Source organism: Athene cunicularia (genome assembly GCF_003259725.1).
Source record: "Athene cunicularia isolate RWA chromosome 1 unlocalized genomic scaffold, athCun1 chr1_part2, whole genome shotgun sequence".
NCBI classification, from domain to species: Eukaryota; Metazoa; Chordata; class Aves; order Strigiformes; family Strigidae; genus Athene; species Athene cunicularia.
The window spans coordinates 17,686,945-17,697,523 of record NW_020799092.1 but is presented as its reverse complement, the minus strand read 5'-3'; positions in this window follow the sequence as shown (position 1 = coordinate 17,697,523).

The window sequence follows — 10,579 nt, the reverse complement described above, 5'->3', positions numbered from 1 at the left end:
ACCCCCCCCACCCCCAGCCCCCGGTAGAATGTAGCACTATACAGGTCATATGCCCTTTTTACTATTTTGTGTTGAACTTCAACGATACCAATAGACTATTCCTCAATGTGATTGCACAAAGAAAAGTGATATAACATAGGCATGTAACAAATGTGATTGTCCAGGTATGTACGTGTGTGTGTGTGTGTGTGTGTGTGTGCGTGCGCGCGTGTGTGTGCGTGCAGATGCTGCCTTCTCTCTGTGGTGTGTTCCTCAGCACAGCCATTACAACTGTCACAGTCTTAGTTTTACATCATTCCCTCGTAGTGCCTTACCGAACTACAGACGCGGTTTAAGGGTTTACTTCCACTGGTACTCCTAGAAACTGACTGAGGCTAGTCGGAATTTACTCTCAGCTCTTTTTCTTTTTTTGGGGGTTGTTATTGCCGTTTTTCTTCTTCTGCTGGTGGTGTTGGGTTATTTTTTCCTACATCAACAATCTTAGCTCCCTTGGTGAGGTGTTGGGGAGGCTCTTCGGGGTTGGAAGTGCATATAGCTGGATGTTTTGTCGAGCACTGGATGAGCTGGAAGTGACCAGGTCAGTTGTGAGACCCAGGGTGACTCCCAGAAGATCTGGGGATTTGTTTGTGGACTGGTCTGTTTCTATCCTGTTGAAATAGCAGGTTTCCTCCCCAGAAACTGAATTGTCATTCTGTTGTTTGCAGATGTTCTCGGTGGAGTGGGAGGACACTGTCCACCTGCATTGTCAGGTTGTCCCAGTTGTATGTCTGTAATGGGAACAAAACTTTAGCCCATGAAAGGGGCAAACACCAGTTGTTGCCAACAACTCTCACTATGTCTGTCGATGGAAAGGTGTTGGGAGAGGGCTGGAGTCCCAAAGCAAGCATGAGAAAATCCAGTTGAGAGAGTCAAACTCAGGTTTCTTAAGTGAAAAGAGTATTGTAATACATCGGGCCTTACCCACTCTAACGTAGCTGTGACAGTGTGCGCTTCCCCTCCTCCCTTCTCACCTACACCCAAAAGATTGCCTGCAGCAGCAGAGTGACCCTGGAACCGGAGAGCACGGTGGTCCTGTGGGTCCTCCACGTCAAGGAATGCTACGTGGTCGTCTTGTTTTCCAACAGGTTTCTAAAGAGAGCCTTTCCTACAGTTGGGTCTGGCTCAGAGGGGAGTTTCACTGGTAATGGCAGTTGTACTGGTGCATCAGTATTTGAAAGTGTCTCTAGAGTACCCACGCCTGTGGATGGCCTGGGAAGGAAGGAGAGAAGAGACTTCGATGGAACGTTCCCATGTTTCCATGAAAGCTGAAGTCTACATGGCTGCTCAGTTCCACTCTATTTGTAACTAGAGCATGAAGTATTCAGGTATTTCACAAAATGCTGGAAAATAGCAGGTTCATTGGCAGGGTGGCAAGGGGAGGGTTCCCTGAGTGGCAGTGAGGAGGGACGCTCTCTCAGGTGGGAACAGCTGACAGAAAGACAAGCAAGCACAAATATATTGTCTTGTGGTAAGTGCTTGGCTGGCCTGGAAGAAGAAGGGATCCTGCTATGCATAGGCTGTTCAACAAGGCTGTTGTCTTCTGGCAAACCACCAAATAACCTCCCTGGTTGCCAGCTCTAGTTCCTGACCTACCCTTCCGCAGTTTTCTTCTCCTGCCTGTCCTCAATCTAGGTCAGTATACTGTAGATGAAGATGCGATCTCCCAGCAGCCTATGCACCTTACCCCTCGCCTTCCTTTTGAAAGACAACACGTCCCCTTTCATCTGAGGCAGGAAAATAAAGCCCTGCTCTCTCTGTTGCATTCCTCTCTTCTCCCACCAGTTCGGGAGCGAGAGTGTCATGCTGCTTGTGTCATGAAAAGGAAAGATAATGTTATTTTATTGTATGGTTGTTATGATTATGATTATTATTTTATTATTATTATATTTTACTCTGGGTTTTAATTGCACACACATTCCTTAATCTTTGTGGGTTTTTCTTTCTCTTAGTATTGTTGTTATTGTTGTTAATTTTATTGCTCTTCATCAGTGGCATCAGAAGGGTTGCTGTGTTTTTGAAAACTGCAGGAGGAAGGGGAAATGAGATTGTTCTGAGGATGAAAACTCTGCCACTAACCTAGGGGGAGCAGGGCTGCTCTGTGAGAGTGGTTACAGCCTTGAGGGACAGGAGTTACCCTCCAGGTCATATCTGCATTTCAGAATAAGTCCAGAAACATTCATTCAGAGGCCAAAACCAAACAGCAGCTAATGTAATGATCTGTCAGGAGAGCTGGGTCAAAGGCAGGTAAGGGCCTGAGTGACCTAGGATCCAGCTCACCATCACTTTGTTTGATAGCACATTTACATGATCAGGATCTGTTTGTGCTCCAGGCCATGATGATTGGGCCCTTTTGATGAGCCCAAGGCCACACTACACATTAAGGGTTTGATTTTCCTAAAGGAGAAAGCAGATGGGTGGCTCTCCAGAAACAGGGCTATTGGAGGAGCTGCAGCGGAGGTGTGACTCTCAGTCTCATCACTGGATAAAGGACACTGGTGTGCAGGGACAGTGTTAGCTGGGTATAGCATGGCCGCAGACAGGGCAGAGTTCCTCACCTGCTCTTCCACTCTCACTGAAGATTAATCAGGTGTCCACAGGGCCAGGATGCTAGGATTGCCTTTTTTTTTTTGTGCTTGATGTAGATTTTCCCTTCTTTTATAATTATTTGTTGTAGAATTTTATTAAGCTATTCTGGTTGCTAGAGTTTAAATATTTATGTTTTCATTTGCATTGCCTGCTCTGTTAGAATGGGGAGAAGCAGTGACTTAATTTAAACTCCATAAAAATGTGATAGAACTTCAGCAGAGACTTAAAGTTAATCATGCACTTGAGTGCTTTGCTAAAGAACAGACTTAAACCCTTCAAGTTAATTACTTGTTTATGTGCTCCTCTGGCCTAGGACCAGTGAAGCATGGAAGGTTGCAATCTCAATCAGAGTAATGTTTTACTTGTATTAATTGTATTTTCCCTGTGTACCCATCTGACCCGCTCTCCCACGTGAGCTCAAATCTGATTTTAGGGGGCGTTTGGCAGTGGAGCTGTTATAACAGCACAGGCTGGCAGCGAGAGAGGGCACAATTGTGTGTCAGAGGAGCCACGTTTCACGTTGTCCATCCTGGAGTTGCAGATCTGCCGGCTGTAGGTGGTCAGATGATTGTGGTGATGGGGCGCTGTGATTACAAGAGATGCACAGCACAGCCATTGAATTGCTTTGATGGTACAACACTGCATGGGAGCCGTGGTTTCTGGTGGGTGTGGGGGAGCTGGGCAACACCTCCTCCTTCACGCCTGTATAAAGGAGCAGCATGGAAAAAGGTGCGGTATGGTTAGTCACAGGGGAAACACAGTCGTTTCGTCAGAGGAAGCAAAATGTTTGCATGCTGTCTGTGCCACACACATAATAACAGCCAGCTTCTTTTGCTTGCAGAGTCCTTTGGAGAGGAAAGGGGATTGGCGTGGTTGGGTTGGGTTAGTGTTCTTCATGTGTATGGGGTAAACGACATGGAAACTTGAGAGGGGGAGGTGAATGTTTAGATACTGGAAGTTTTATGGGTGGCTGATGGCTGGCACAGTGAAAATGCAGTCCCTTTCTCCATCATCTCATCATGCATTCTTCTCATGTGGGAAGCAGGAGGAAGCATGGATGTTACCTCTCCTCAGAGGTTGATGTTCAAATTCCTGCTGTGAAACCAGAATGCAGGAGGGATGGGAGAGAACTGCTAACATGAGCAGAATGGAAAACCCAAATGGAAGCACTTCTCACTGCAGACTGGCCAAATCCAGTCGTTTGAGAGATCAAATACAATTGTATCTTCCTCGTCAGAGTTGTACCTGCTTGCACCCAACAAATTGGACCTTGGCAAGTCTCTCTCTCTCTCTTTCTCTAGTAGTTTTTTCATAATACAGAAAACATTCCAAGAAAGGGACACTTCTGTCTGTGACATTTTTCCTTTTTTATACTTGCAAAGTATTATGTGTTGTAATTTGGTTTGAAAGCAATTCCATTAGCAAACTTGAAGGGTAATAAACCTGTTTTTTCTTTAACCAAAGATATATTTTTTTTAAGAGAGAGAGAGAACAAGACCCCTGCCCACTCCAGAAACTAAATGAAGCCATGAGTCGCGACTGCCCGGCAATGAGGATACACTGTGGAACTCCATCTTTCCTTTCTTTTTCTCTAAAGTTTCTGTCATCATTTTGAGTAGCTGGCTTGACAGGCAGAGAAACTCATACTAAATGCTGCTGCTATCCTAAACTGTAGGGGATGTCAAAGACCTTATCTCATTATTGTTCACATTGATTAAAGTCTTTCAGTGGTGACAATGCAGTGTGGAAATGGTGAGATGCATAGTGAGGATAAGCTTCTGGATGCTCTCCATGCTTCTGTAGTGTCTCCTTCCCTGGATTTAGGATACTGGTTTTGTTCTGTGGGTCCAATCCCAAACCGTGCTGCTGTGGTCAGGCCAGGCACAGCTGGGCAAGGGTGTTGGACTTAGGCGTGTGTTTTTCCATGGCTTGGCAATCAGCCCATCGGAGATCTTCAGTGCTACGTGGGCCAAATCCTGGATACCCATAGGCAGGGTCTAGAGAAATAATCTTTGTCGAGGGTAGGCAACACAGAAGGGAAAAACTGGGAAAGGAATGATTTCCCTCTTCCTGCTGACAGAGCTGTCCCTGGTGTGGTTCCATTTGCTGTGGCAGCTTCAAAGCAGTTGATCTGCAGTGCTGGACACTCATCCATGTCACGCCCCCCTCCCATCCCTGAGTCTTGCCGGTGCTGCTGTGAGGAGGGCCTGTGCCCAAGGTACGTGGAGTCCCCACCTTACTTCCTCTGGCCCATTTCTGTGCCTACAAATCATTTTGCTCCCTCCATACTGGGGGAGGAAAAGATGGGTCTGCACTGCTGGGGTTCCCCCACTGCCGTACTCCAGCAGAACTGCCTTTGACGACGGTGAGAGTTTCACCCCCGGGTGCTGATGTTGAGTGAGGTACATTTTTCCGCAGTGCTCGAGGCCGTGGTGGCAGTCCTGTTGTAAATGGCTGCGCGTGGGCTCCCTGCTGGAGCACTGTGTTGGACGGGAGGCGCTGGGCTCTCCAGGCTGGTCTGTGTCCCTGTGGTCCATCCTTCTCCCCAGCACCCAGAACGCTGCTCCCTGCCAGCGACGCGTGGTGCCACCACCCTCACGGTCCACCCCAGGCACGCAGTGAGAGCCACCGCAGGGGCGGCCCCTTGAAGTGAGCCCAGGCGGCGCGCAGGGGAGCAGTGCTAACAGGGGGCTCCGTGCTGAAGGTCTTTTTTTTGCCCGTGACAAATGTAAGTGCTGGGAGTGACCCCAGAGGCGGTAGTTACCTGTGAAGAGCTGCCGATGCAGGTGGAGGTGTGAGAACTGGACTGGAGGTAGGCCGGGCTGAGCTCTGTGCGTGCATCGGATGCTTTCAGTGGGAAGACACAGTTTAGAACGTTTGTGTGTGTCAGGAGTGAAATTTGAATGGTAGATTGGCTTGGTTCTTCAGAAGTCTTAGGAAGCATACTAGGAGGCTTTGCGTTTGGCATTTATAGTTTGAAACTCCTGTTTCTCATTTACGGGTTAGCTTTGTCCTTCCAGTTTTAGCAGTGCTGCTATAACAGACTATTCATGTGTGTTTGAAGATAAAGTTTTTGGTTTTAATCTTTTGCTTATCATAGTTAATCTAAGAAAGGCAATACTAAAGGTATATTTTTTTCCAAAAATGATATTTTTTACTGCACTGATAAATATTGTGACATCTCTGTTCTTAACTCTTTCGCTGTGAGGGGAACTGTGTGCAGATTCACACAAACCTTGTAAATACTTGCGTGTACTTCTGACAGCCAGGGATTGATCTTTCTTTCTTTCTTTCTTTCTTTCTTTCTTTCTTTCTTTCTTTCTTTCTTTCTTTCCTTCCTTCCTTCCTTCCTTCCTTCCTTCCTTCCTTCCTTCCTTCCTTCTTCTTTCTTTCTTTCTTTCTTTCTTTCTTTCTTTCTTTCTTTCTTTCTTTCTTTCTTTCTTTCTTTCTTTTCTTTCTCCTTCTTTCTTTCCTTCTTTCTTTCCTTTCTTTCAAACAAGGTTTCCTCTTTGAAACAGAAAGCAATGGGGCAACAATGCTCAGAGCAAAAGCAAAGCTTATCCCACTTTCAAAACTTAGCCAAGGAGTTTTTGCAGTGCTGGCATAGAGTAATATTTAATGCCAATGTGTTTTGATTTTTTTTTTTTTTTCCAGCAAACTGTTTGGAAAGGCATAAGACAGATAGAAAAGCTTCAGTCTGGAATTCTGATCAGAAATGTTACCCATCTATTTTATAGCACCTCCGATTTTTCTTCTGTTTTCTTTTTTCTTAATAAAAAAATAAAAAAAATAAAAATGGCTTGTTGCAGGCTTGCTCGCCTGAGCTCTAGGCTGGCCAGTGGCTGCCCCGGGAGCACCTGGTGCTCCAGGACCACTGGCTCCTTTGGAAGCAAACCCACTGATCAGGATTCTGGATTCTGATTGCTACTAAGAGTATCCCCCAATACAACGGGATACTTTCTTTTTTTAAAGAAGGATTTAGATACACTTATATTACGCAAACTGTGACCTAATGGCAATAATTACCTCAAATGTGGGCATTCATCCTGGTTTTAGCCTTTTTGAAAACATGTAGCCAGCTTGAACTTTGATTCAAAGACTCTGAACTCCGTAGGGGAGGAATAGCGATAAATGCCCACCCTGGTCATTGTTGCTTGAGTGAATTCTGAAGACAGTGAATCTTTAAAAAGAAAAAAAAAAAATTAAACCAAGGAATAGATTACTCTTTTATGTATTTTAATCAATTGTGATGTTAAAATGCACATGTAAGTATATATGTTTATAGCTACTGTAAAATGCTTTGGCCTTCTAGAAGATATTTAATGAGTCACATTTTAAACCAATATGAACTGAATAATAGACTGTGGCTACTTAAACAGTTTTCTGGCTACATTTTATAGTTATTACAGTGTTTTATAGTTTACATTTAAACTGGTACTTTTTAAGGGAAATCTTGTGTTTGTAAGTGACACCTTCAAAAACTCAATACAGCTGCCTCTTTTTAATTTTGCCCGTTAAAAATGGAAAAGTACAAGTGTGTCTTTAATATGTATATTCTGTTTTGAGATATAACATAGTGTCAGAAAGTCAGTCCAGAAATCAAGTAACCCACTGTATTCCAAAGTCTGGTTGAAAAAACACTCCACCCACTTTGAAGATTTAGTCCAACAGATAAGCTGTTTCTTTGTTCACTTTTTTTAATAACATACTTTATCGGGCTCCTTTGTGTTGAAGCAGGGAGCACACAATACTTAATTCACTGTTCTGTGTAGGATCCTCATCTGGATGAAGATACCCACGTCAGGAGAATGAAGGATATTCAAAGGAAGGATTGTATTGTACTGTTGATAAATCATTAGCCAAATGATTAATTCCTGAGTTAGTGAATGCTTGTTTTATTTTGTGATGGGGTTTTGTGTGTGTGTGTGTGTGTGTGTGTGATAGCCACTCAGAGGCAATGCTGAAATTTGGCTTCCATCTGTTCACCCCTTTCTAACAAACGATGCTTACCACCACAGAAATGTTTTGAACCAGTAAACAAAATACAAAGTTCACTGACCATCTCCTTGTCGGCTCTGTTTTCTCAGCCCATGCCAGTTCCTGTCAATGCTGTTTCCCCACCGCTGTTACCCTGTACTTTGCATTTTTGATATATCACAATCCCCCCTCCCCGGTCTCGCTTAGCTGTCTAGTTTTGTCTGTTGTGTTCTTTCACTTGGGTAACCAATGAACATGGTATAAATGTCAGCTGGGCAAAATGGTACTTTGAGGTCATGAAAGTACAGGAACTGGCATTTAAAAATATGTGTATGTACATCTGAAGAACCAAGCTTCAGCCATGGAGCTCGGTTACTCTCAGGAGGGCTCCTTACGTGTTTCCATCACGCCTGATGGGGCTGTATCAGTCAGCTTAGAGCAGAGGTAGTGAAAAGGAATGACTGGCGATGCTTTGCAGTCAGGCACCTGTGCTGCTCCCAGTACAATCAGTGGCGGTGGGGCCAGGGGAGTGCAACACACCTCCTCCTCCTCCTCCCTCAGCACCATTCTGGGGCTGCCGTGCCCAACTCGTCATCCACATTACCAAAGCGATAAACGTATCGTACGGCAAGCCAGGACTGTCAGCAGCACTTGGGCCAGCTGGAAAACGTCCACCCTTTCTCACCGTGCAGCGCCACCCAACCAACATGCTTTGCTGTCCTTGGCATCTGCCTGGCCTTCTGTTCTCATGGAGGGAGTCAGGCCCGCAAATACCAGCACACTCAAATGAAGGAGCCACAGGGTCTTGTTGAATACTTTGACTTGCAGCTTGTTAGGCAAGAAGGGGTTTCTGACACTGGCAACACACATCCTGTAGGATCTGGATGGTTACATATAGCACCTCTGCCCTCAGCAAGGAAAGAAAACACTTCTGCAATGCTTCCACCTCACGTGGTTACATACAACACTTCTGGCTTTTCTTTTTCCCCCCTTTTATCCCTTATGTGTTTGATTCTTTATTTTCTTTTATATTTTTCTTCTCTGTATTCTTCTCAAAATGAAACTTCCACAGATATTCCAGGGCACAACCATTTCAGGTGTAAAAAAGGATCTCCTCATCCCATGTTTCACCAACAGAGCAATCGAGGCGGTTTGGGTACCAGATTCTACTTGGGCAGAACCAGAATGTAGCCTGTATCTTTCATACCAAATCAAATTTCTGAAAGGAGAGAAAGTGTCATTAATAGCTTTATTAAAGGAGTGTGTGTGAGAGAGAGAGAGAGTAAGAGAGGGAGCGAGAAAGAGAGAAGAAAGAAGGGCATCTCGGAAGGTGAAGAGTCTAGACTTCAGGTAGATAAAAACGAACCAATGGGTGAAACATTTTTTTTTTATGAGCCGTAAAATCCTTCTAAAAACAGGAGCGGGGAACTGGAGGGAATGTTTTATGCCTTTCGACTGCCCACAAGCCCAGCGTACTCTGGATGGAAAGTGGAAGTTAAAATACACTGCACCAAAATTATTAAGGGGAAGAGAGGGGGGGGGGAAGCTGTGAAACGCTATCACAATCGCAAGGGAAAAGATGCCCCTGCCCCAGCTCTGGATCTCAAGTGGTTCTTTCTCTACAGTATCATCTCAGCCCAGTAACCCCACGAAAGCCCTGAGCCGTTGTGTTCCTTCACTGTACGGTTTCTGTATTAAGAGTGTTAATCCATGTTAATCTTTGTGAAAATTATTGTGTGCAACAGTATTTTCTTGTGTACGGCTTTTTTCCTATGTGAATTGTCCCTTTCTGTTTTCTTTTCTTTTTCCTTCCTTTTTTTTTTTTTTTTTTTTTTTTTTTTCTTTTGGTAATATGTCTTTCTTCTTTTAAAAGAAAAAACAAAAACAAACTGATGTGTTGTAGACCTATATGTAACCTATTCCTTAGTCTCATATTATAGGTATGTTATAAGAATGGATATTTTACTTGGCTTTAGAATGTTTTACAAGAAAACTAATTCTTAACCAATCAAGTTCTTGCTACTAAAAAAAAAAATGCTTGTGTTTTTCATCATGACGTTGTGTGCTTCTAATTAATAATCATTTTCGTTGTAGAAAAATGGAGTGAATTTATATTAGTCTTGGAAACTAATAATAGCATTGTAAATTTATGAGATGATTTTAACAGAAAATACATTATAGAAGAATATAGTTATTTTAATTGTAATATTACTAACTGTAGGGTGAGAAAGGAGGTCCCGTTGTGGTGAACTATGTTATAGCTTGTTATTCACGGTTTCTTTTTGATCATTTTTTCGGTCTCTGAGGTGAAACGAGTTATTAATCAGAATTTGTAAACTCACATATGCATATTGTATATGTGTAGAAATGTAATCACACTTTGTCTTGGAATTACATTAAACTGTTTTAAGTCACTGCAAAGTTTGTGTGTCTGTATGTCTTCTCAGTAGTTAAAGTTAATGGTCTGAACATTTAGTTGGTTTTCAGTTACTATTATTTAATCTCCTCAGTCTATTGGAAAAACAGCAGTAATTGTATCATTAATAATAAATAGTTTTCCCTTTGAGGTGACATGTTTAGATTTGTGAGAGATATCTTTTTTCCCAGGGCAGAAGAGCATCTGCATTCAGATGTTCAGATCTGGGCTTCACTGAAGCACAGAAGGCTGCTCAGGTCTGCCACATTCAGCTCCCTGCTACGCCCCGCTGTGCCAACTGACATGTGTGGATCGGCTGCAAGTATCAGGATGGTTTTTCTTTTCTTTATGCCTGAGCCCTCATTTCATTTGCTCCCTTTCTTTTCTGTGCCAAGCCCCAGCTGACCTTTGAAAGGCTTACATAGACACTAAGATGCTTAAACCACCACCTGTTGCCAATAGAGGTACCCGCCTTCTGGGCTGTGCCTGGTTTTCACCATGAGGATTGCTCAGGAGCAAGCTGGAGACATGTGTGCAAAGGGTCTCCTCAAAAACTGCTCT